The following is a 27,942-nucleotide window of genomic DNA, read 5'->3' on the forward strand; positions in this document are numbered from 1 at the left end:
TCTCTGCTTAACACCATCTAGATTTAATCTAAATAATATACATGTAATGGTCTTTTTTCTACATGGAAACTGTACGATATACAGTTGTTCTATCATTAAAGTCGATAACTATTCACAATTGACAATTTTGTACTTGACAATTAACTGCCTGCCTTATAGCATTTCAATGTAAAGACCAGTCGATCTACATACAAGTATTATTCAGAATGAGTACATGGCGAGGGACAATGAGCTTGTAAAAAGCAAGCTCATTGGCCCTTGTATGTGCCATACCAGAATGAGAAAGCTCTGAAACACCGCTGAGGCTCCGGGTTCATTTGCCACTGCCTGCCATGGAAAGGAAGAAGGGACATGGCAGCCATTTTGTTTGTTTATTTTTTTTTATAACGTTCAATGGCCCCCATGGAAATGGAGAAAAGACTATGTGTAGTCCCTTATCCTAGATCCCCAGTGCCCATTTGTTTTGCTATTTTTTTCTCAAGTCGAGAAATGGTTGCAGAGCTGTTTCTCGACTTCAGAAAAATTCCAATTAGTACCAATTTTTATATCTTTCAATTGAAATGCAAGTGGAAGCATGTGATGACTTATTATTTAAACACAGACTGAATTATCGAAGTTTGAAAAATGTAGGGAGAGAAATTACACCTATAGATCTACAGCAACTAACTAAAGAAAGCCAAGAAGCTTTGATTTCTAATCCAACCATTTCTGGTGTACCTGTGCTATCTAAAAATAAGAACTACATATTACCCGATCGTTCGGACCAAACTCACTTGCCACTAGTGAACGACCTTTCCGCCTCCAAAATTTTCGAAACAATCCAACTGCACTTTTAACAGGTCCTCAAAAAATGTTAATCTGAAAAGCCAATGTTATGACCCATTAATAAAATCAATGAAATCAAATCTGAACAATTATTTTCCGGTGTGTGGGAGGAGTCGCACAACTTCTGATTTTTCGCAGATGGGTATAACCACTAACGGTTTATCCGTAGAGGCGACTTCCTCCAGCTGCGTAGAAAAATCATATAGTGAAGCATGTCTGAATGAACCTCCTCCAGCTACTGTAATTGCTAAACTATCAGGTCCTCCTGACTCTAATAGTTCAACTGTTGTTAATGGAGGGAGTAAAGTCAGGGTCTTACCGAACGTTCAGGCTCCTTTAATAACTGGTAATTCCACCATCCAATTAGGCAACCTGTCTGGTGATTCGGCCACGATTGTTGGCAATCACCTCGTTTTAATACATGGGCCTGGATTGTCCAGGTCCCTTCCTGAAGATCACACTAATAATCAACCTACTAATAATCGAGCAGCTACCTTGGAAATACTCAGAAAAAACATCCAAGAGGGAGTCATTTCCATGGAAATGCTATCCAACGCTATGTCGCTTGACTCAAACAGAAGTACTGAAACCAATGCCTCACCTAAAAATGCAAGCCATGAACTGGCTAATGTGCCTGTAAATGTGCATTCTGGCAGTGAATCTATGGGTCTTGTTTTACCCTCTGACAAACAGTCATCAACCAGTAAAGTTCACATAATTGGACTTGAGGGATGTGCTGCATCGCTTGGCCGCTCCCGTATCAATCGTACATTTCTCCTAGTACTATTCTCCCGAATCCCTCAATTAAGAATTCTAAAATTAGAGCACATCATGAGAATATCACTTGCAATTGCTAATAATTACTGTGCCATATGATATCTTAACTCAGAGTCGATAATGAAATTCCTGTGGTTCAGCCGTGCTGAACTTAAAGATCAAGGATTCATTTTAACGACCTATGTTGATGGACAATCTGTGAAAGAATTTCTTTCATTTTCCTGTCCACCTGCTGCTGTCAATTCTCCCATGCATAATTCAGCCAGTGTTGTGGGCAGTGATGGTAATTCGGCTTTTCATGATTTATTGAATTCAGTTGCCATTCAAAAGATTTCCCCTGGCTTGAACCAATGTTAAATTCCATCTTAACCTTTCAAACTCTTCATCCTAAAACATAGCCATTGCAAGCTAATGAAATTACGATGACTTGCTGGAATTCATGTGGATTCCACAATCTAATGAAATGGTTTAAGACGTTTACTCCTGCAAATGAGCCTACAATCATACTTTTGCAAGAAACAATGAAACTCACCGCTCTTCTTTTACCTGGATTTACGATTTATTGCTCGCCTGCCTTAAGGACCACTCAAGGTCGTCCTTCTGGTGGTCTCGCAATTGCAGTTAATAACTCCTTGGAAGCTCAAACTAAACTCGTGTGGGAATCTTCAAATATTCTGGGGATTTTGGTGACTATGAATAGAGCTAAATATCGTTCTATTCTCATTATCTCCCTTTATTGGAATCCTGTCAAAACAGAAATTGATGTCATATTTGATAAAATTGACAAGTTCCTAGAAACTTTCATGAATGAACACTAAGCTCTTGCAATAATTATTGGAGGAGATTTTAATTCTGATTGTCGTAAAAGATTTCTGACTGCGGATAATCAGCTTAATCAAATTTCCCGTCTAAGAGGGGCTCAGTGGAAGTCGTACTTTCAGGACTGGTATATGGACATGGCAGAAACAATAGACATAAGCCCCCAATATACATGGAACCGTGGATCTCATGTATCGAGGATAGACTTTGTTTTCTTAACACATAATGGGCCTCATTACGAGGTTGGTGCTAGTTATGGCGCTACTAGCGCCATGACTAGCACCAATAACGGGACCGTGTCCGCCCTTGTTCAATGGGGACTTACCGGTCCAGTCCGACCTTGGCGGGACCGGTAAGTCCCCATTGTGTAAGCCATTCCCCATTCCCATTTGAGCCCCCATAGGGCTCAATGGGAAGGGGGAAGGCGTCAATATCGGTACCGCAAATTGCGGTACCGTTATTGACCCCGGTATCCCTTAACGTGTCCCATCCATAACGCCTGGTAAAACCATGCGTTAAGAGAGGGACCCGCTAAGGGACCTCGGAATAGGGCGCAAAGGGATTACTGGCACCGGTGTCATTACCAGTGCCCGGTATCCCTTTGCGCCCACCTCAGAATGAGGCCCAATGTCTTAGCACTTTCCACCCCTTATATATTAGCCCGATAATGTATGGTGACCATGCTCAATTATCTATCATTCTGAAACTAGAATCCTCCTTCTTACAACTTGACCCTTCCTTGGTACTTCCTGAAGTACATCGTCATCAAATATCGCTTAAATGGAATCCGGGACTCTGCAAGCAATTTATTGCTTATGTCTCTACACACATTGACAGGATCAAATTTGTTGAAATTAAATCGATCATGCACATGGCAGATCAATGCTCTGCAATAATAAAAGGAGGTCTCCTCCATTTTAGTTCCAAATAGCTAAATAAAATCCATTCTGATACTTATGATCCTGCATGTAAAAATCTTAAAAGTGAAAAAAACAGGGCCGTTAGGAAACTCAGAATGAGAAGTTTGGATACAGCGACCTTTTTGAAGCTGCATCTGTCTATACTTATCACGTATAAAGGGAACTTAAAACATGCTTGCATTCTGCAATACAACAAAACCAATTGTTCCCTAATTAAAGCAATATGTGGACAGGATACTACAACCATCTGGCGCACCATAAAAAATGTTGATAGTTGTATCACACCATCGATGCCTAATTGTATCTACCATCGATGCCTAATTGTATCTCAGAACCTTTATGGTGCAAATACATGTCAACTAAATTTAAGCTCCCTGTCAGTTTTACCAATGTACCTGATTTGTCTCTATGTTACAGCAAGATGCTCTGGTTACAATGGTCGTATGATGATATCAAATGGGCTATTTCCAAATTATCCTATTCAAAATCAGCTGGTCCTGATGGAATTCGCCCATGTGTGTACAAATCTGACCCGGACTTGTGGGCTTTAATTTTAAAAACGAAATTTCAGGTAATAATACAAACAGGTAACATCCCTGAATCCTGGCGGACATCCAATATCATTCCAATTTTTAAGAGAGGCGATCCCTCTCGACCGCAGAACTATCGGCCCATCTCGCTGAATGACACTGAGGCGAAGTTATTTGCAATATTGCTCTTGTTTGATCTGGAAAAGTTCATTGAAGCTCACAACCTCTATTCGAAATACCAGACTGGTTTTCGCAAAGCTATGAGCACTTCATTAAATGCCATAATAATGGCACACGTAATAGCTGGTGCGAAATCCAAAAAATCTTATCTGGTCTTCATTGCACTAATCGATATGTCATCAGCATTTGACAATGTAGTACGGAACATTCTTTGGGCAAAAATGTTAGAAATGGGAGTTCGCCCTGTATTATTATACTGGTTTATTACACTTCACACAAATATTGCATATAAGATAAAGATCACAGCTGATGGGGCTACCACTAAGTCCATAAAGATGTACGTGGGGCTAAAACAGGGATGCAACCTTGCCTCAACCTTTTTTAATTTGTACATGTCTGACCTAGATGACACATGGAGCGCTAAAAATCTGTTTTTAGTTCAAATTGGCATTACACGCCTCCTATGGCTGGCATTTGCTGACAATATCATTATTCTTGACCCTATGCCGGCAGGCCACCAAGCAAAACTACAGTTGTTTGAGAAATTTGCAAATGCACATAATTTATCACCTAATCCCGCAAAAACGGCCATTATGAGATTTGGGTGCTTCAAAAAGACTAGTCGCTATCAATGGTATTTTAGGGAGACATCGATTCCACTAATTACCAACACCATCTATCTTGGTTACTATCTCTCAGAGGATAATTCGATCCTTGCTTGGGCTGATCGCTTACAATGTAAGAGTAGTCCTTTAATCTCGCAACTGGAAATTATATACGTAAAATATCGTACATTTTCGTTTGTCTCTTGTATTCATTTTCTGACGCTCAAGATTGAAAATGTACTTCTATACTCTCTTGACATTTGTCTCTGCGATATGAGTGCTTGTTTAGACCGATTACAGGGGTCTCTGATTAAATCTGCGATGCAATTACCTCTATCGTTACCAAATCTCATAATGAGACATGAATTGGGGTTAGTTGCTTTATCGTCACGTTGGAAATTGAGACAGCTTTTGAACTATGCAAAAATATGCTATCCTCCTACTAACTGTCTCTATGAAATCTAATCTTGAAACTACGATCATCTCATCAATTATCAAATACAGGTCCAGTATGCAGGCATTACTGACTGGAGCGAATATTACAGTTGATGATGTCCATTTTCGTCCTGGATATGCTAAGAAAAAACTCTACGAGCAAGATTGCTGCCTGACTTTAGACCAAATAGGGAAATATAAAATGTATAAAGAATACTCTGTTTTAACTAAAAAACATATCCCTAGATACAAGTACATTGACTTATTTCCCTGTAATCACTTTAGAAGGGCTTTCCTGTGGTTCAGACTTAATTTATACCTCACGCGTGCAAGGACCAAATATTGGAACAAAGAAAAAGAGGTTCCACCTATTGAAAAATGTCGCTTTCCAAATTGTTTAGAACCAAGGGAGTCGATGAAACATTTGATTTTATACTGTCCTCATTTTAAAGTAAAGAGAACTCTTTTATTGATCAAATTTGTAAATATAGAATATGCTGACTGTCTTGATACCTCATGGGTAAGAATGATGCAAGGTAATCATAATCCACTAACATTCACTCTAGTTGCCCTCTGTAAACATATTGAAAAGGAACAGGGGTATATGACAGTGATTGATATTTTGTTTCAGCTATTGTACTTCTTTTGAATTGTTTACATCTGTATTATGTTATTCGTTTATCTTGAAATGTTGATATTGGTTTTTATGAAATGTGACTTTTGTAGTATTGTTTTAACTGGTTATGTAAATATGTATTTTCTTCCTTTTGTAAAGGTTCTACTTTTGTAAAGAACCATAAACAAATAAAATTAAAAAAATAAACACATAACATAACACTGTACGGCATTGTGTTGTGAGCGGGATGTTGCAGGGGACTTCCCCGCAGCACACGCATTTTCATTTCTTTTTTGGGATTCCATGAAATGCATGCCACCGAAGGTTCATGGTTTTGGTATTCACACCCTTGATGGCATGCATTGGCCTACTTTTAATATTGGTAGGATGTTTTTGCTCACTCTTTTCTTCAGAGTCCGTGTCTGAGGGTATTGTCTGTGGCTTATTTCCATTTTTTACGGTGCACTTTGTGACAGTTGTGTCATGTGTGTTGTTATTTTTTATTGTAGTTTTCACGTTGCATGCCATGTCATGGTGTGTGGGGTTGGTGACATGGGGTTGAGGGGGATTTAGGTGACATACCAGCATTTGCATGTGCTGTTTTGCATGGCCGGTGGAATCTGTAGCATGCATGTGGGCCTTTTGGTCCCACGGGATTGCGTTTGTTTAAGTGGCTGGGGATGCACACAATGTTGCACTTCCAAGGACACTTTCTCAGGGTGGTAAGGTTGTGACAGTTGACTATCCCTTTGTCATCATCGATTGTCACCTGGTATGTGCCAGGCCTGTGTGCACTCCGCAGGGGGGGAGTTTAGGTGAAGAATGTAGCCACATGCTGGGTACGGGCTTCCTCGCCACGTGCCCTTTCCCCTATCATCTGCAGCGGCCATGCGTGTGGTTGGGGATGTGGGGGCACCACCATGTCCACCGGTACGCCCCGCTGGGTTGCAACATTGTGCAGGACACAATGATCCTGCATATAGTAGCTGCCCACCAGAGCGGTCAAGGGAGTAGAAACGTGATTTGAGCACTCCGAATGTGCGCTCCACTATGCTCCGGGTTGCAATATGGGCTGCGTTGTATCTTACCTGGGGTGGTGTGGTGGGGTTCCGTATTGGCGTCATCATGTGGGTGCTCAGAGAGTAGCCACTGTCCCCTGGGGAGGTGATAATGGTTGTCGTTAGTTGGATTTGTGTATTTGTCTGTGTGTGACATGCATGCATGTGCACAGGCATTTGTACTCACCAATGAGCCATGTGTTGCCATACCTGCCAGCTTCTAGGTCCCGGTGTATGGCTGACATTCTGAATATGAACCTATCATGGGTGGACCCGGGATAGTTTGCATAGACAGAGGTGATGATTCCCTTGGCATCACATACAACCTGTACGTTGATAGAATGCCAGTGCTTGTGGTTGTAGTAGATGTGCTCAGTGGCCCTAGATGGACGTAGGGCCACATGGGTGCAATCAATGGCACCGAGCACTCTGGGGAAGTGTTCCACCCATAAAAGTCCTGGACCACGGCATGCCTTTCTGCAGGTGTTCCTGGCGTGCCGGCGGACTGAGGGGCGTGTAGTCATGATTGCCACACCTGGTGTAGGCAGCATGACTGAGTGGCCTGTGAGACGCCCCTGACTATGGCAGTTGTCCGCTGAAATGACCCAGTGGCCAAAAAATGCAGGAGACTGAGCACCTTTTCCAAGGGGCTCAGTGCTTGGGAGCACAAGGTGGGTGATGTGAGGTCGTCCTCCCACTCAGTGACCAGGTCTAGGATGATATGAAGTGGAAACCTATACCTGCCATAGACCTGGTCATCAGGCATTGCAAAAAGGCTGGTCGTGGGCAAAAAAATGCGGGCTTGGCTATTCTCCTCCTCCTGCGGTGTCCCACGATCACTGCTGCGAGAAATGGGACATTCATCGTAGCTGTATATGCTTGTTTGTCGTTTGTGCGCACTTTTATACTGCGCAGGGGCGCTTCTGCCTGCTTTCGTGGGGCGGACTTATTTGTGTGTATGCGTGTCTTTTGGCATGCACAGGTTTTCCCTGTTCGATTCCATGAATACGTGTTGTTCGCGACCGTGTGGGCATTGTGTGTATTTCCCAGCGGTACTTCCACCGTTACGCCCACATGTTCACGCGTTGGTCCCCATTCTGCGTGTGCCGCCCCCTTTTTAGGTGTGTGCTCTAGAAGTTGAGCGCTTTTGCTGTGCGTGTCGCGCACAGCATATGGAAAGTCGCAGTGACGTGTAAGGTAAGCGCGGATTTGGCACAGCTTTCGGGAAAGCCACGCGCAGAGCCTTCCATGAATCTCTTGTGTGCGCTGGCTTTTTCACGCTTGCGCCACCGATTTCAGCGCACAATTATTCCATGAATTGGCCCAAAAATATATACATTCCCTTTCCAGTTAAATCTGAGAACTATCAATTTTCGAAACAACATTTTAATCTGATTTAGTTGTTAAAAACACATTTCTTTTGTCTTTGCCATTTAAATTTGAATTTTGAGGTCTTCTGAATAACCATGTATTGCATCTAAGCTACACTGCACAGCAAACTTAGTAGAATCCATAAGTACAATAGTGTTTGCATAGGCCATATTAGAGATCTAAGCATGCAAGGACATTTGATTGGGAGGGAAGATCATTATACCCAATAAGTCTAGATCTACAATGTAGATGGTAAAAAGCAAAGGAGACAAAACACACATTTTGTAGCCCTTGTTGGGAAGGAAAGGTCTTTTCTTACCCCCTCCCCTCTATTCTGAACCATGCAGATCACTATGCTTGCTTGGAGGTTGACCCCACGCCTATGGCCAGGGTGCTGGGTGGCCCCCCAGGGACACATGGCATGTGCAACGCATACGAATCCCAACTTCATCTTTGTTTGCCTCCGACTCCATTTTGTACTAACTCTAGTAGGCCTCATGAAATCGCTGAACCACAGGCCTGTGCCTCTCTCCCACTGTGTCTACGCACAGACAGCCAGCCCAGAACCCCCACCTCCTCGCCTGTGCCGTCTCCGCAGAAGGCCTGTTCTCACGGAAGCCTGGGTGTAAAATGTAACATTTCAAACACTGTATCTCTCATCTTCCTTTCACACCGCTGCCCTACGGATGAACCAAGCTAAAGCTCAGCCCTGGAAAAATCCATTAATCTCCATAACTTTGCACTACTGTTAGCAGACCCCGAGATGCAAGTATACAAAACCCTACCCTCTAGAACTACATTTTGTTTGAAGTGCCAGTTGTGTGCCCCAGAGTGAATGACACCCAAGTCCACCCCTAATTCCTAAATTCTCGAATGGCAATATACCCTCTCTTGTACTAATAGACCCTTAAGCTGTCCTCCGATAGATCTAATGTTTGTTTATTTGTTTATTCACTTATATTGCGCGCAAGACCCGAGGGTATAAGGGCGCAGGAGAAGAAACGTTATTCTCAGCTTAGTTGCAGTGCTGTACAATAATTACAGTGTGTACATAGGTTAAAGCAGTTGCGACAAAATTCAATGATAGACATTTTAGAACTATACATATTTACAAGTATACCAAAGGTAGGTAGTATACCTAGGGTAGGCAAGGTGAGTTATTGGTCATTGTCCTTTATCCACTGAATGTAGTTGCGTCTAAAGTGGGAGTAGGTTTGAGGTGTCCTTAAGGAGGGTGGCAGGGAGTTCCAGTGTTGGGCTGCTTTCACCTGGAAGCTGTTGCCACCCGTTTTGGTTCGTTTGAACCTGGGAACTGAGACCAAATTGGCATTGGCAGTTCTGGAGGGCCGGTTGGGGGTATATCTTTTTATTCTGTCTACTAAGTAGCGGGGGGCTGCATTGTTGAGGCATTTATGTGTTAAGGAGGCTACTTTGAGCAGGATTTTGTCGGTGGTAATGAGCCAATTATGGGCTCTTCTGAAGTTGGAAATGTGTTCTCTCTTGGGAATGCTAAGCGCTGCTCTGAGAGCATTGTTTTGCAGAGTCTGGATTTTGTTTGTAACATATTTATTGGCTCCTACGTACAGTGTGTTACACTAGTCCAGTTTACATAGTATAAGGGCTCTGGCTAAGGTGGCACAGCTCTGGGTGGAAAGGAAGGATTTGGCTGCTTTTATAAGTTTGCAAGTGTGGGCTTGGAGGAGGCCATGGAGCTAACCTGTTTGCGGAAGGAGAGGGAGGAGTCTAGATAGATTCCTAGAGTTTTGACTTCCTTGGCTAGCTTGATAGATTTGCAATCTATGATGAAGCTAGTGTAGTTGTGATCCAGTTTATTTAGGTTGCGGGTGGAACCGAGGATAATGAATTTGGTCTTGTCATCATTCAGGCATAGACTGTGGGAGGCCATCCATGCCTGGATGATGAGGTATACCCTGTTCACAAAGGCCAAATCCTTGTTGTACTCTCCCGTCAACGGGATGAGGATCTGGGTATCATCGACGTAATTAGTGTAGGTGATACCCAGACCGTCGAGATCATCAAACAGGGGCTTCATGAACATGTTGTACAATGTAGGGGAGACGCATGAACCTTGAGGGACACCGCAAGTGATGGGGATCGGGTCGGCGGATGCTGAGGTTGAGAAAACATGCATAGATCTGTTATTTAGGAAGGACTCAATCCAACCAATGGCTTCTTGAGAGAAGTGGGCTGCCGAGTCTAGGTGGTTGCAGAGAATGTTGTGATCTACTAAATCGAATACTGCGGAGAGGTCAAGTAGAAGTAGTAGAGCCGTTTTCCCCTTATCTCTCAGGGTGTCGATTTGAGCTTTAAGATCGATGAGAGCAGTCTCTGTCCCGTGTGGGGTCTAAAGCCCGATTGCCGGATTCCCAGGACATGGTTTAATTCAAGGTATTGTTGTATTTGTAGATAAGGTGTCTTGTCTAATATTTTGAGCAGGAAGGGTACGTTGGTGATGGGTCTGTAGTTAGTGGGTATAGATGGGTCTTGGGAGGGTTTTTGAGTAAAGGGAGAACTCAAGACTCTTTAAGATTGTTGGGGATGATGCCTGAAGAGAAGGAGGCATTAATGAGTTTTGTAATAAATGGTGAGAGGTCTCTTGCCGCAACTTTAATGATTTGTGAGGGGCAGCGGTCACCCTGGCAATTTGAGGGTTTGAGGCCGAGGATGATTTTTTCGACTTCTAGCGTGGAGACTTTGGAGAAGCTGAAGCGGGAGAGTGGGTTGGTTGTAGGGTTATGGTTGGTCGGGCAGAGGGGAGTGTTGGTAGAATTAGTAGAGTTGGTTAGGGATTCTTTCTTGTTATTCATTTTGAATTGTAAGCCTGTGACTTTGTTGGAGAGGGCGCTTTGGGCACTGGTGCACCATTGTTTATCTTTCACACATGTGTCCACGACAGGGATGGGTGTTTCCAGCTCTTTGATACTAGTAAACAGTTCTTTGGTACTGGATTTAGCTTGTGATATTCTATGGTTATAAGATTCTTGTTTAGCTGTTATGATTTCTTTTTTGTATGTGGCAGCTATTTTATTGAGGAGCAACTTGTTGTTATCTGTGGGTAATTGTCTCCAAGCTTGTTCCTTTTTACGTTTCCCTGATCTGACAGCTTTTAAGTGGGTAGAGAACCAGGTGTTCAGGTGTTTTTTTGGTTTGCTTTTTCTCAGTTTTAGTGGTGCAATGAAGTCTAGAGCTGAGTGCATGATTTTGTTGTAGCCCTCTACAAGGTGGTGAGGATTGGAAGTTGCTGAGAGTTGGTTCAGGGCTGGGAGAATGAGGGGGATAAGTTTTTCCGCTGTGATGTTTTTCTTGTTTCTCGTGGGGATGGCTGTGGCTAGTGGGTTATTAGAGATGAGGCTTGAGGCTTCGAGGGCGAAGGTAAGGAGATGATAGTCGGACCACGGTTGAGGGAGGATGGTGGTGATGGAGGCCGCGCAGTTATGGTCTGCGACCCAGTCAAGGGTTCTCCCTTTGTTGTGGGTGGGGGCTGACACTCTTTGGGTAAAGCCTCATTCTGACAAGGTATTGTCAATGAGGGTAGCCTGGGGGTCTTTGGGGTCTTTAAGGCCTAAGTTAAAATCTCCTAAAATGAGGATCTGAGAGGTATCCTTTAGGTTATTAGTAAGGATGGTAGTGAGGTCCTCCTCGAAAGAGCCTAAGGGCCCAGGGGGTCTGTAGAATAAATGAATGCTGATGGTTTGGGAATTGGCAGTAGGCAACTTAGCTGTAAGTGATTCGCAAGATGTGAGGATTTCGGTGGTGTCAAGTCTGATGTTGAGGTGTGTTTTGGCAATTATAGCGAGACCTCTGTCTCTGGATTCTGTTCTGTCCGCTATGAGGATAATATAGTCATCAGGGATAGCTAAAGAGAGAGCTTGGCCAGCGGCTGCATGGAGCCAGGACTCCGTGATGGCTAGAAAGTCTAGTTTTTCTACTAGAATGAGGTCTGCTATATCAGTGGCATGGGCTACTACAGATCGTGTATTAATTAAGGCACCTCTAATGGGCAGGATGATGGTTTTAGTATGGGTGGGTCTGGTGGTTGTATTGTGATGTTTATGCTTGGTCGTGGTATTTGTTGGGTTATGCTTAGGTTTGCTCACAGGACGAATGGTGGGAGTGATTGTGTGCATGGGTGGGGTCCTGTTAGTCAGATTAGACTCGGTGGAGTCCCTGGCACGAGGTTCATGTAGTTTGGGTAGTCTGGCTCATAATCTGACATTTCTGGTGGATGCGCTGCAGGGCGTGGAGAGGTGGGGCAGAGTGGGTATGATGGTAGTGTAGGTGGTAGAGGGTAAGCATAAGACATGATGGTAGAAGGAATAGTGCCTGTGAGGGCAGATCTAAAGGTGAAGCTTGAGTAGATGGATGAGTGGATAAAGTGGAGAATTACTCTCAGCAATGCTGAGAAGATGCCTGGTAGGTACATTCTGTTGGGTGTAGGTGGTATTAGTAGATGTGGGTGGCAAGCTAAATGTGACCATCAAATGGCAGGGCTGATAGATGCTAAATGCAACAATCAAATGGCAAGGCAGATAGATGCTAAATGCAACAATCAGATGGCAGGGCAGATAGATGCAAAATGCAACAATCAAATGGCAACGCAGATAGATGCTAAATGCAACAATCAAGGTAGTAACAGTAGATAGAGTGTGGCAATGCGTGCGTGTGAGCACAGTATAGCTTACAAGGTGGGAGAAACACATATAACCTCAGCAAATTACCCCACGATAAGGCACCTGAACCCATGGTGGACCCCCTTTGTTGCATGCAATTACGATTTGAAACTTATTGCATACATTGAACTGTAATGAACTGCATTAATCAATCTGAGAGTATGTGTGGCCATTAGGGCAATGTTAGTTAGCTTGCAATGTATCAAGTTGGACACCGCCTGACCCAGCGCTCCACCTTGAAGAGCCCAGCTGACCTGTGCACCCACTTCACCATCACGTGGATGCTCACCAATCCAGGAGAAGTGGAAATATAGAATGTATACAGTCCAGCCCCTTGTGACCAATCACAATGTCTATTTATCTCCTACAACCCCACATCACTGATGACGCCACCATGTAACAAAATCAGACTGTTCGCTAATGTTCGGCAGAGCCCTCTCTGAGTGAGCAGAGTTCTCTGCCTGCCCTATTTCATTTAGATAAACTACTAATTAACCTCACCCGCACTTGGTCTCTATCCATAATGGGGTGTGTCATTCATTGACTCTTTTTGGAGATTGTATTATATTTTGGAGAATCACTCACTTTCACCCTCTTCCATTTTTTAAAGGAGCTGATCATTTCCTCATCTATCATTTTTGGAAATGAATCACTCCCAACTCAATCTAAAGCTGATATGTAGTCAAAGGAATACATAGATAATGTCTTTTTTTAATCAACAGATTTGGGCCACTATGAGATGTAGACACCTCCTTTTGAAACCCTGTCTGATACATTGACAAATTACACCCCTTTCTGCCCAAACTCCCCTCAAGAGTAAAAAAGTTGGGATTTTGCTAGAGACGTCAAATAGGGGAATCAAACAATAATTTAAAGAGGATTTTGTAGAGTCCTTATTATAAATAGAAATGAATAATGCCTTTGACCATGAAGAAGTATGTCCTCTCTTTTGAATAATTACATCAAACAAAATATTTAAAAAAAGGTAGCAGGCGCTCCTTTCCAGAAAGAACATGGCATGATAACCAAAATATTTAGCATTCTTGTAATTCTGGGTTATACTTTAGTACCATGTTCGACAGACCATTCAGGACCCAAAGCCCAAGAAGATTTCAGCCTCATAATAATTTCATTGATATTATCAATCTAAAGAGTCTCCACTATGTTTCTCTTCTTCATTTTCTTCTTCCCTAACAAACATCTCAATAAAAATATCTGTCCAGACATTATTCCAGATTCAGAATTAATAGTGCCATTTGGCAACTTGTTTCTGAGGCATTAATCAAAGTCCATAATTCTTTTGTGTTTTTCTTTTTCTTTAAAGTATACCTATTTATGTACCTTTAATCATTTTTTATATTTGTTTCTTCAGATTGAAAATTTTATCTTGTGGGAATACATTTTATTGCATTTGAGATGTTTCGCTTGTTTATTTTAAGGCTTTTTGCTTTCAATTATTTCTCTATAAACCAGAACATCATTACTTCATAACCGGTAGCTCTTTCAGATGATTCTGCACAATCCACTGAATACATTTTACAAAGTTCTGAAACATGTACACAGTTTTGTTACATTCTTAGCATACCAGTTAATCCAGTTACCCTGCCTGTTTTGGATTTCCATCCTTTGGGCATTCAGCATTTTTATAATTATTCCAAAATCCAGGGTAAGCAATAATATACTACGATCATTAAAAATGGTGGATGGGATGTCAAGATTGTTTCCATAGTAAAAAAGAAGCCAGTTGCAAAGATATAGACCAGTGCTGTATCTGACCATGTTGGTGTGACCAGATATTTCACCAATGTGAAGGGTGCAGTGAGATAAAACGAGACTGTAAACCCACCTCAGTGGGGTACACTCCTTAAAATAGGTTATTTGAACCATGTTCTTTCTCAATAGCTCACTGTTGAGCCTGTTTTTGTTTGATATTCAGGGCCTGATTCATGGAATGTTTTCCTATGGGATTGTGCCATTATAAAATACTTCCATGAATCAGGCCCTAAATGTATTCACCTGATATGGCTACCGGTACTCGAACATTCATTCATCATCATTAGGTTCCAGATTGACAATGTTTCTTACCCTCCCACCCCACGTTGTTTCCTGTTTGCTGTTTTAATATTGCATCTGCAATTTCCAACTCACCTTTTGACATCATATCTTGCCAAATCTAGAGTTCTCATAAGCATTTTGCATTAAGGTGAGCTACTAATAATTGAATAACATCTCTCATAAGAGTATATGTCAAATGTCTGTCTACAGGATCATATACAATGATCAACGGGATTTACTGTGTTCCATGACATCGGGCAAAATAAGGACATCAGCCAAATCATTGCCATTCCAGTGAAATGGTTCATGTTACATTGGTAAATAACTGTGTACACCAATTAGTGGACAACCGACTCGGCGGCCGGTAATTTTCTTTTTGGCTGAATTCAAAACGTTTTAAAACTATCAATATCTGGACAATGTTATAGGTGCACCCCTTGAGATGTAAATATAGCATGTCTAAGTAAACATTCCAATGATTTACTTTCTGTCATCAAACTAATATTCCATCTTGTTTTTCATGATACCACTGTTTTATTGTTTGACTAGGAACATAATCACTATTTTTGTAGAGCCAATTGACGCCAAAACTAACCCATTTCAGTACGACATGTGGCTATCTCTTGTTTCTAGATGGTCAACTACCCTGATGTAACACAGACCCCATCTGCATATAATTTTAAAATCTATATTGTTTATTCTTTCATCTGAGCTGTTACAGTCGGTCGTATTATCATGTTATCATAGTCTTCGCTATTATTTACAAGAGAATTCTAACCTCTTATATAAAAACCTTATTTCAAGAAATCTTCAATTTGAACATGCATGTAACACCCATTGGGGGTCATTCCGAGTTGGGTGGTAAGGGAAAAATGATGCCGGTAAAGGACTACCGGCATCGTTTCCCGTTACGGCCCATTCTGACCCACCAGACCGTTATTTACGGCATCGTAAAGTACGATGCCGTAAATAGCGGTTTAGTGGCGCGCGCCCGACACAACATGCCGTAATTAGCGGCATGGCGTAAACCGGAGCTGATCCAAAGTAAAGCGGACATGGAAAAAACGGCCTCCACAAGACCGCAAAGTACCTTACCGCCCTGGAGTAAATACCGGCATCACTGAGAAGGTGTTAAGGACCCTGAGCAGTGTTTCCAAGAGGAACAGGTGCACTCAATCAGCATAGGTGGAGGCAATGGAGTCTGGCACAGCACAAAAGGAGCACACCCACACACCACACCCCCTCCCACACCAAGATGATACCAATTGTAGCAGCATTCCTGGAGCTGGAGGCCCTGCTTGCAAGGCAGCAACTACAACAACAGCAACTACAACAACCACACCCCCAACCACAGAGGATACACAGGAGGAGAAGGAGGGTGAGACAGGCCCAGCATGCCGTACCGGTGCAGCCACCATTACCACGCCGGCAGCCCCCAATCCCCCGCATCAGAGCCACCCCCTTCAACCTCACACCAGAGCAGATCCACACCCTGTACCGGCTTGACTGGGACACCATTACCAGCATAGTGGACATGATACATGATGATACAGTGAGCCGCATAGAAATCCGCACTGCCATCCCCCCTCTACTGAAGGTAGTGTCTGTGCTCCACTTCCTTGCCACAGGCAGCTACCAGCATACAGTGGGGCACATGCATGGCATTTCACAGCCCATATTTTCACGGATACTCAAAGAAGTGCTGGATGCCCTCCTCACCCACACAAGGGAATACATATCCCTACCCCGTACTCCCCAGGAGATATATGACACCAAAGCTGCCTTCCATGCACTGGCAGGCATGCCAAATTGCATAGGTGCCATCGACTGCACCCACGTGGAATTAGTGGTCCCGCATGCCATGGAGGTGACGTATCGCAACCGCAAGCAATACCACTCCATCAACGTCCAGATGATGTGTAATGCCAGTAAAGCCATCACACATTGCAATGCCCGATACCCCGGATCAACTCATGACTCCTTGGTCCTGCGGAACTCAACACTACCACGCTACATGGAGCGACATGCCGGACGACGTGCCTGGCTGCTTGGTGAGTAACCTGAATGGGCCATGGCAGTGCATTGGGGCTGTGAGTAGGTCGCCTGCATACTCCACCTGGGTGGGAAAGGGGGGGATGCATAATCCACCTGGGTGGGAAAGGGGGGGGTGCATACTCCACCTGGGTGGGAAAGGGGGGGGCTGCATGCTCCACCTGGGTGGGAAAGGGGGGTGTTGCATACTCCACCTGGGTGGGAAAGGGGGGGGGGGTGCACACTCATCCCAGTAATCATCTGCGGCCATGTAAGACTAGTACAATTCTCCACCATGAATGCACACACAATTACCTCCTTTCCACTTCCATGCAGGTGATGCTGGCTACCCTCTAAAGCCGTGGCTCATGACCCCGGTCCGCAACCCACAGAACAGGCACGAGGAGGACTACAATAGATCCCATACCCGTACACGGGTGGTGATAGAGCAGACCTTCGGCCTGTTGAAGGCACAATTTTGTTGCCTCAGCCGGTCTGGTGGGGCACTCCTCTACAGCCACGAGAAGGTGTCCAAGATCACCATGGCATGTGTAATGCTAAACAACATGTGCATCCGTCGGAACGTGCCACTGCCCCCTGACGTGGAACTGCTACCACCAGATGATGATGAGGGGGAGGAGGAAGGAATGGCAGGACAGCAGCACGGTGCCGATGCACAGGAGGGACGTTCAGTGCGTCAATCATTGATTGGACAATATTTCTGACTCACAAGTCAGCTGAGGGTGTGAGGGTGAGAGGACATTGGGCACTGGGTGTGGGGATAGATGTACACCATGCAATGTGCGACATCAAAAGACACAAGCAAAATGAGCAATGTCCACTCTGTTTTTTGGGAATGAACAACCAGTGTATTCAACATTTATGTAGGAACGTGTATAACAAAACCACCACCCTCACCCCCCTCCGCCTCCCCCCAACTCCCACACACACCCTCATCCCCCTCCCCCTCCCCCCAACTCCCACACACACCCTCACCCCCCCCCCCAACTCCCACACACACCCTCTGCCCCCTCCCCCTCCCCTCCAACTCCCACACACACCCTCACCCCCCTCCTCCTCCCCCCACAACAAACCCACAATAGTCCCATCAGTGCAACATAGGCCACTTGTGTGTGGCAGTATGGTCATTGTGTGCTTCCAGAGCCAGGGGTATCCATGTTCTTGCGGCGGAGTGTGCGCATTGACCGACGGACAGGGCTGGTCTGCGTGGAGGAGCACTGTGAGGGTGGGCACTCCCACTGGGGCTGTGGTCTGGGGGGTGCTGCCTCCAGGGCATCAGCGATCCGGCCCAGCACCTCACAGAGCCGGTTTGTGTTGGCAGTGATGACTTCGCCCAGGGCCTGCAGGTCATTGTGCCACTCCGACCTGGATTCACGGTTGTCCCGGATAAAGTCCTCAATCAGGCCCGTGAGGCGCTGGGAGTGCAATCCATCCATGGCCAGTGTGGCAGATGTGCTAGGCAGCCGTGGTGTTGAGCCTGAAGCCCTTTCGGGGCTTTCTGCAGGGGAGGTGAATCCAGGACTGGCAGGTGGTGCTCCTTGGCCTGTGAGGCCTGGGGTGTCACTCTCCCCGGAGTCGCTGTGTGCAACTTGACTGTAGGATGGGGTGTCTGGGCGGTGCACAATGTCATGGGGCTCCTCCACGTTGGATACAGGAACAGATGTCGGGGTATCTGGCTCCTCGGGGAGGCACATGGCAGCATTCTCCCCTGCCACACTGGACTCCTCTGAGTGCACCGTGGGGCATGTCTCCGTCGGCAGTGCAGGCATGGGTAGTGGTGTGGGTTGTGCAGCCTCCATGGGGGTTGCTGGTGCAGGTGGTGTTGCCTGTGCCTTCTTCCTTCCTGCAGGTTTACGCTGTCCCCTGGCTGTGCCCCTGGAGGTACAGGGCTGTGTGGCTTCCTGGCCCTCACTTTCATGGCCGCTGCCTGTGGGGGGGAAGAGAGAGATGGCATGAGCTATGATTTGGGGGTCAGCATTTCTTCAAGCCTATGGTATGATAATGGGATTGCAGCGTTTTGTTGACATTTGGGTTGGGAGTGGGACAGTGATCTGGGCTTGGACGGTAAATGCATGCAGGTGTCTGGGTCACTCATTTTGGTGGAGTACTGTGCTGACTGACATTGACTGCCTCTTTGTGTGCTCTGGCCAATATGGGTTGGAGCCTTGCACCTGGCATCAGCCTGGGTCTTACTTGTGACGGCATGATTTGATGGGGGGGTCGGGGGGGTTCCCATACGTGATGTGACTGCTTGCCCAGCCCTTGGCGTGCCTTACATTGGGAATGCATTTACTATCTTCACTCATGACACTCACCTCCATCTGCGGATGACGGGGCACCGCACTCCATCTCGCCGACCCCCTCTATGGCTTCAGTGCCCATCATGTCCGCACACGTTTGCTCCCAGGGCATCATCTTGATGGGAGAAGCTGGGCCTCCTCCTGTCTCCAGGGCCTGTGTTCGGTTGGCCGATAGGATGGCCCGCACCCTGAGATGGAGGTCATCCCACCGTTTCCTGCAGTCCCTCGTCGTACGGGGGGTGTTCCCTACGGCGCTCACCCTCTGTGCCACCAAGTCCCAGATCTCCTTCTTCCTGGCAATGGTCGGCCTACGCATGTCACTGCTGAATACTGTCTCAGCATGTGCGAGACTCCGGAAGCAGTACACGGCATACAAGATCTCTACATGACAACAAACTTTTGCTGTGGAAGTCTGTCTACAGTGTTCATTGCTACAGGGTTTAAAAACCCATTTTGGCCGCGGAGAGCTGCGAGGAGGTGCAGTCTGGAAGTCCGGAAGCCTGGCTACTGGCGCACTGTCCACTGCGTAACTGCGCAAAGACTATGCCTATCAACCCAAAAGAGGATTAAAACAAAGTGGCTAAATCGCACACACAGAACAGACAAAAGTACTGGCCTCTATCCTATCGACTTTGCCCGATCACTACTAATTCATCTCCTAAGAAAAAAACATCTAAAGTATTGGTGACTGTGGCATCATGGAGGATATCATTGGGGCTAATAAGCCTCGGCCAAATGAATACGAAGAAATGGGCCGCGTGTTAAGGAGCGGCGTACAAAAAACAAAAGAATCAGCGTCGAGTGAAAATCAAAAAAAATCAACAAACAAAGCAACAGAGACCGCAAACTCAGGTAACAGCACAGCCTCTCCTCCTATAACCCCCCTCAGGTCCCCTCACCAATATGACTCACCTTGGAGAGAAGAAGTTGATCCTGAGCTGGGATGCGTCTGATGTGAGCGGCCGCTGATCTTGGAGGGGCGTGGGCTCCAGAGGGGGTGTCCGCCGTCTCGGTCTCCACGGGGTGAGGCCGGCGACGAAGGAGGCGAAGGATTCCTAGAGAGACCGAGGTTGGCTCCGCCGTCGCCCGTTCTTGATGGGCTGGGCTCAGTCAAGGGGGCCAGCGGTGGTCGAGCGAGAGATCGCGATGAGAAGGGAGAGGAGGCGAGAGGAAATGAGGCGGATCCGGCACATGAGGTTCTAGGGCTGAGCGCGGAGCTCTTGGGGAGCGGAGCCCGCGGGCCCGCCATCGTGCAGGAGGAGGAGACATCCGACGAGGCTGCAACGAAAGAGCACAAGGACACGGACATGGACGTGGAGCCTGCACAGGTGGTTTCAGGGCTGAGCGCGGAGCTCTTGGGGAACGGAGCTTGCGGGCCTGACACCGTGCGGGCTGAGGAGACGCCCTCTGGTGGCACACTGAAGGAGTGTAAAGATACGAACAAACTCAACGCAACGGGCCATACACAAAAGATTATAAAGGACTCAAGAGAGCTCACAGACAATAAAGCGACAAAGATAAACAAGAGGCTCGTTCTAAATGATATACAAATATGCAAAAGTGAGGTCCATCCAGTGACAGTGCGATCCGACTTACCCAGCCCGGAATGGAATCAATCAGAGTGTAGAGACACTAGCTGTCAAAACATCACTCTATCATACTCGGAGGAACAAGAAATGGGAGATATGGAAGAATTAAATATTCTGAGGGAGCACAACTGGGCTAAAACACATACCTACTCGCATTCAGAAACTCAAGAAGAGGAGCCTCACAAAACAGAAATAAAACACCTATTTGAGGACAACAGGAAAGAGAATGAAGTACAAACATTTCCTGACAATAAAGAAAACGAATTTCTAATGGATCAACAAACAAAAAGACAAGGAGCCAATAAATACAATCCAACTAATTCATCGACTCCGAATAACAGACTACCACCAAAACTACAAATGAAAAAAACGGGAAAATCAACACTCCCGTATAACAACCCGATTGGAAGATTCTTTGAAAAATTAGGGAAGCCTTCTATAGTAAATCGTTTTGAACTTTTCGATTTAGAAATTCTGGCAGGAATTCCACCATCCCCTCCAAGAAACAAAATATTCTCACCAAAGTTAGAAAAGTCATCAGAGGGGGGAGTTTTACAATCGCATATACGTTGGCATCCAAGCCAACTCCCCTCACGTCAAAAGCCAGAAACAATTAAAATTGGTACAGATAGTTGAACTAAAGAGAACAGACCGCAGGTTTTTGAGGAAGATAAGAAAAATTCAACATTGCAAACAGTAATATCAGAAAAGGACAAAGAAAATAAACAAGAAGGCAAACCAAACTCCGACCAGATGGGAGAAAACAACAAGGACAGAGAAAAAATAAAGATAACAAATAACGAAAATGAAAATCCGGTGCTTACACAACCAGCTAATTCAGGGGAAAATAACATCGAGATTGTACTCAATGAAAATAAAATCGAAAAAGAGGAAAAAGAAGCAGACAGCTCTACGAAGCCAAAACCAACCCAGCTGTGGAACCCAGAAGAAATAAAACTGGCAGAGGCAATATTGAATTACAAAAAAATGCTAAAACACAGAGAGAATACCCCGGGCTGGAACCACCCGCCGCTACACAAAAAACTAGATGTCTTGACAGATGCCATACGATTCCTGTTTCCCACGCCACACAAAGCGAAATTGGAAAGTGAAACCCCATTGAAAAAAGAAAAAAACTCACCCGTCAATAAGGTGGACATTTTACCTGTTATGTCAGCTGTGACCATCGCACTGGCACCTTTCGGGAAATTATACGAAACAATAAATGAGACATTAAAAGACCATACTTCATTATTAGCAGCTTGCAATATGAAGCTAACACACTTGGAAGGATACATAACAGCCTTAGAGGCATGGAAGGCATCCTCAAAGGAGCAAGGCACCATGACGGACAAAATGGAGGTGTTCCAGTTTAAAAAAAAAGCAGTATCCTCTAGTTCTCAAACCGACCAGATTGAAAATAAGAAAAATGGGTACGAAGATGAACAAACAGAAACCACAGCAAAAATAAACTGGAGACCGACTAAAACCAAAGAGAAAAAAGAAACGAACCTAAAGAAAATTGAAAAAGACTTAAAAGAGGAATACAAAGAAAACCAGTCGATGAGGGACCCAAATGAGAATGACCATCAATCTCAAAGAAAGAAGCCCACAAAAAATAGCTCATGCCAAAAAGTAAAACTAAGTGCAAAAGGACCAACTGCAGAAGATAAACAATGCATAGAAAAAAATGTAAACTTATGCATGTCCAAGTGGATAGCTGGGACTGACCAAAAAACTAAAATTGCAGAAAGTGAACTAAACGAAACAAACATGAAATCAACACATAAACATGTGGAGGAGAGTTTGCTTGATTTGGCAGACCTAAGTACATATTCGATCGAAAACTCAGAGTCGGAAATACCCTGCCCAAGTGGAAAGAAAAGAAAGGTATCCTTTTTGGAAGATACTTCCCCAAGAACAGATCCAAGAGTTACAAATAAGCCGACACAATCAAAGGCATCTGGAAAAGAGAAATATAAAACAGACGACCTAAGATGTAGAAGAAGTCGGATAACTCCAGAAAGGAAAACGTTGTTCCAATTGGCTAACACAAAGATAAACAAAACCAAATACGAAAGTGATAAGGATCACCCTACACAGACTAAAAAGGAAAAACATGAGGACGAAAGGGCTGATAACACACCGAATAGTGGAACCCGTCATAAACAATACTCTCAACACAATCAAAATGCAAGACAAAATAAAACAGAAACATCCTCACATAGAAAAAGTGCAGAAACACCAGAAAACCGATTCGAAAGAAGAGAAAAAACTAGCTCAAGTGACAGACACTCAGAAAGAAAAAACAAAATAAACAGAAGACCATTGGACTACTCCATACAGTTAAACCCCACTCGGACATCAACAATTTTCACTCACAAAAGTAACTCATCACGTACCTTGAAATTAGAAAAAAGTGACAAAAATGGGAAAAAGATCTTACTAAATAGAAAAGCAACTATGAGGCTACTACAAAAAGTGCACATAGGAGATCAAATTAAAAGTGTGGATTTAAACATAGTGGAGTTCGCACACAAAGCCCGGACAGACAGCATCTTCCTGCATATAACATCTTATACAGTGAAAAAACTCCTGTTATCTGTGGCAGGAGACCTAGTCAAAAGAGGGTATACCTTAAGAGAAACTACAGCAGAAGAAAGAGGGCAGAGAAGAGACAATCTGCACAATGCAAGAGTAAAACGCAGATATGAGACAAATGAAAAAGAAACAAGAAAAACCTCACAGATAACACCTATAACTGAAAGACGATCTAGAACAAAGAGAAAATTCAATCTAACATTGGAAAAAGATGAGAGAAAAGAATCAGAGGATCGTCGTAAATCACGAGAAACATTAGATCAAAGTGGTTCAAAGAAGAAAAATGACAAGGAAAGAGCAAAGACCAGAGAAAACTCTCTTTCCCAAGATAGGTGGACAAAAAATGACAAGAAATCACAAAGACCATCTACAAGAAAGCCTAAAGGTCTGCTTCTTACACAGATCACCAGAGAGCAAGAAAAACGCACCACCTATGGAAATCTCTCAACGCAGATGCAGACGAAAAAGACAGAAAAGAACCTTAATAAATGGGCATGGATCCCTTCGGCGTTGACAAGATATGTGAGGAAATAGCAACCAAATCGTCCCTCTGACAACTTAGATGGAGAGACGTTAAAAGAGCATCACGCGGCTGAAGAACCAGACCAAAACATAATTATTGGCTCGTGGAACACAAGAGGCCACATCCACATGACTTATTCAGGAGATGTGAACCTTGGCCTATTTGACCTGATAAGTTTACAGGAGACCTGGTTACTATCTCAGCCGAGCCTGGATGGCTTTGAAGTATTACTCTCTCCGGCACAAAAAGGAGAAAGAGGACGTCCTACCTCAGGCCTGTTGACAGCTGTAAAAAGCGGTGGTGCTCTCAGAATAGTTCACAACCTGATATCATCTCTGACAATTCAAGCAACACTGTTAGAATGGAATAAAGAAGACTCTACGCAAAAAAAACTCAAGCAGGACCTTATCCTACTACTAAACGTCTATTGGAATCCGACGGTGACAAAGACCAAGAGTTTCATAAATAACGTGGAGAAAATTCTAACAGATGCAACTGAGAGGTACGACATGGACCACACCTTGATATGTGGCGACCTAAATGCCACCTGCCCTGCATTTGAGATGGAAAGGACAACTCATAACACGGGCAATGCACAATCAATAGCGAGAGGTGTAGCATGGACAAAACTGATGGAATCGTGGGATCTGTACAACCTAAATTCCCTAGAATCGGCCAAATCCAGAATTCCAACATGGGAAAGTGCTGGCAGAAGAAGCACAATTGATTATATCTTTGCCTCAAAAGAGCTATATGTCTCAACCAGAAGTTTCAAGGTAGTGAAAACCACGGCAAGTGACCACAATCTACTAACTGCAATGTGGCCAGCAAAAAAAAGGATGCCGGTGATAATGCCAAAAAACCTGGAACTAAACCAACAAGGAAACTGATTGAAAATTACAACAGAAAGCATAATTTCTATCACGGCAGCCTATAATGGACAAAAAACCTCAAACACTTCAAAAGAAAATCTGGATTACAGCCCTCTTTTGATCCCTTATCTACACCCACGACGCATACGAGCAGATGACAAAACACATTTACATATTTACAATGAAGAACTGTGGTTAAAGAAATCAAATCTAAGAAAGGCTACTCGGCTTGCATGAACAAACCCAACACAGACAAACGTAGACTTGGCATCCAAAAATAAAAGACTGTACAAATCGTGGATACAATCAACACGCTGGAAATTATATCAAGTGGATGCAGAGAACATGCTGAGAGCAGTCTGTAAAAAAAACTCACAATCATAAAACACAAAACCTCGCCTACGGACACAAGAACTATAAACAGTGTTGCAGAAAAAAAATGGAGTGAACATTATACTGACCTATACAAAGATCCTATCCCAGAAGAAGCAACAGCGACTACCCAAGATGACGCAACCTGGATAGTATGCTCACAGGAGGATATTTTGACAAAGATTAAGAATTTGAACAACTCCCGTGCCCCTGGCCCAGACGGTATCTCCAACGCCCACTTGAAACAGGATGCAGAAATTTGGGCTCCACTAATATCAGAAAATTTCAGAAGATCAAGGATTTTGAAAACCATCCCTGATACGTGGAAGACAGCAAACATCGTCCCAATTTATAAAAAGGGCCCAAGGGACGATCCGAGAAATTACAGGCCGATTGCACTATTAGACGTGCTCTGCAAACTTTTCGTATCCCTGTTATTGGATGAATTTCAGATATGGCAAAAAAAGGCAAAAACAACTGACCCCTTCCAATCAGGATTTGAAAAGAACTTGGGAACATCAGTAAACAATATGCTGATCAGTATATTAAAATCAAAAGTCTTTGAGGGGCATCCATCAATATTCATTGCTTCAATTGATTTGGTCCAAGCTTTTGACCGCGTGAATAGGAATAAACTGTGGAGAAAACTGGAGAAACAAAAATGTCCACCATCCATTCTTGATCCAGTGAAAGCGCTATACAGTGAAATGTCGATTAAAATCCGGCTCAACGAAGCAGGCCAGAGGTGTGAAACAAGGCTGCCCTCTGGTGCCGGCGCTGTACAAGGCCTACATGGCCGACATAGCAGATTCTGAAAATGACACTCGATCATTTCCACCACAAATAGGCGATTCAAAGGTGACAAGACTGCTCTATGCAGATGACATTCTACTGCTTGACCAAACAGCAATTGGACTCCAGAGACAAATAGACAGTCTCACAGCTTACTTGACAAAAAACGACCTAGAATTTAATACATCAAAAACAAAAATCTTGATCTTAGAAAAACCAACAAGACCAAAAAAAAGATCGCAATGGTTCGCAAATTCTGAGAAACTGAAACAGCTAAAAGTTGTACTTACTTAGGGGTGAAACTCTCGTCCAGTAAAATCGATAAAATGATGCAAGAACATCTCATCGCCAAAACAAAAACCTTAGCAGCACAGGCAATATCGTTGGATAGAAAATTTGGGAAATTTTCAATTCTTCCTTTAATAAACTTCTACAGAGCAAAGGTCTGTCCAACTCTGACCTATGGAGCAGAAGCTATGTTACATCTGCCGAAGACTCTATGGGCTAAACTTGAAGGTACATTTTGGCGTAGAGTGCTACGACTTCCAAACTCCACTCCCCTTGCAATTATCCGACGTGAACTGAGCCTTCAATCATTGGAATCCGTGGTGACGAGAAACAGCCTATTATTCCTGGGTAAAATCATAAGGCACCCTGGACCAAAAATTCTGGAGATCATACTCCAAGAGATGAGGAGCGAAAAAAACCCGATGTTAACAAGTTGGTACAGCAGACTGTTGGAACAGGTGGCTAAAATCGGATGTTCTGAATGGGATATAGAAAGGATCCCTGGAAAAATAAAGAGAAAACTTAAAATACAAGACTGGATTGAGACTTTAGACAAAGCAGAAGATCTCACAACTTCCACACATCACATAATGAACACCCAAAAAATAGATGAGGTCAGAAACTACTTAAAAAAGTTTCCAGACAAACGATTGAGAACAACTTTTTTGAGAGCAAGTCTGAATTTACTGAAAACCATTGAGATTCTTTTTCGAAGAAAACAGTCGACTACTAAAAACTGTCGATATTGTGAGATGATGGAAAACGAAACATTACGCCATCTCCTCCTTCATTGTTCAGGAACAAAAAAGCTGCAAACTATCTATCTTAATCCACTCAGAGCTCGGCACCTAACGGCAAACGAAGAAACTTGGTGGAACATGCTAATGTGTGGCAATTCCACATCTTTGACTGCGGCAACAGCAAACTTTTTGGAAAAATTTAAGCTAGAGGGAAAAAAACAATAAAAGAAAGCTCCAAACTTTGTAACAAACAGAAAACTACACAACAGTCACAACGAGAAACAACAAATAAAGACAGGAAAAATCTGGACAGAATTTGTAAAAATTGTAATACAATTAAACACAAAAATAAAAAATAAAAATAAAAAAATACTGTCTCATTATTTGCGTGCAGGGTGTCCACCAGGTCCTGGAGCTCGTCCTGCGTGAAACGCTCCTTCCTGATGCGGGTGGCACCTTTCTTCAGTGCTTTCGGCATGATACTGGTCACTGATGGCTTTTTTGAGGGTCGAAATATACCTCCGGGTACTGTATTAAGAGGATGGCAGTGGATTGTGTTTTTAAAGATGGCCGCCGCGCTCCTTCCCGTTCCTGTGCGATGACGTAATTTCCGTATCCGTTAATTAGCGGTGACCGTAATTTACGGATACCGTAAATTACGGTCACCGCTAATAACGGACAGTGAAGCTTCGGTGGCGGTGTTGTAATGACCGTCTCGCTTCATGCCGCTAAGGGGTTTTACGAGCCCTTTAGCGGTATGCCGCTAGGGGATTTACCGGCATAGCGGAAAGCTCGTGCCCGCGAAGTCGGAATGGCCTGTAAATTGCGGCGTCGTACCAGACCGGACTCGGTCTTTCCGCCATGCCGGTAAAAACCCATACTTACCGCAAAACTCGGAATGAGGCCCATTGATAGATAGTAAATCCTTGAT

Source organism: Ambystoma mexicanum, chromosome 2q, assembly GCF_040938575.1.
Source record: "Ambystoma mexicanum isolate Mex_15411 chromosome 2q, UKY_AmexF1_1, whole genome shotgun sequence".
NCBI lineage: Eukaryota > Metazoa > Chordata > Amphibia > Caudata > Ambystomatidae > Ambystoma > Ambystoma mexicanum.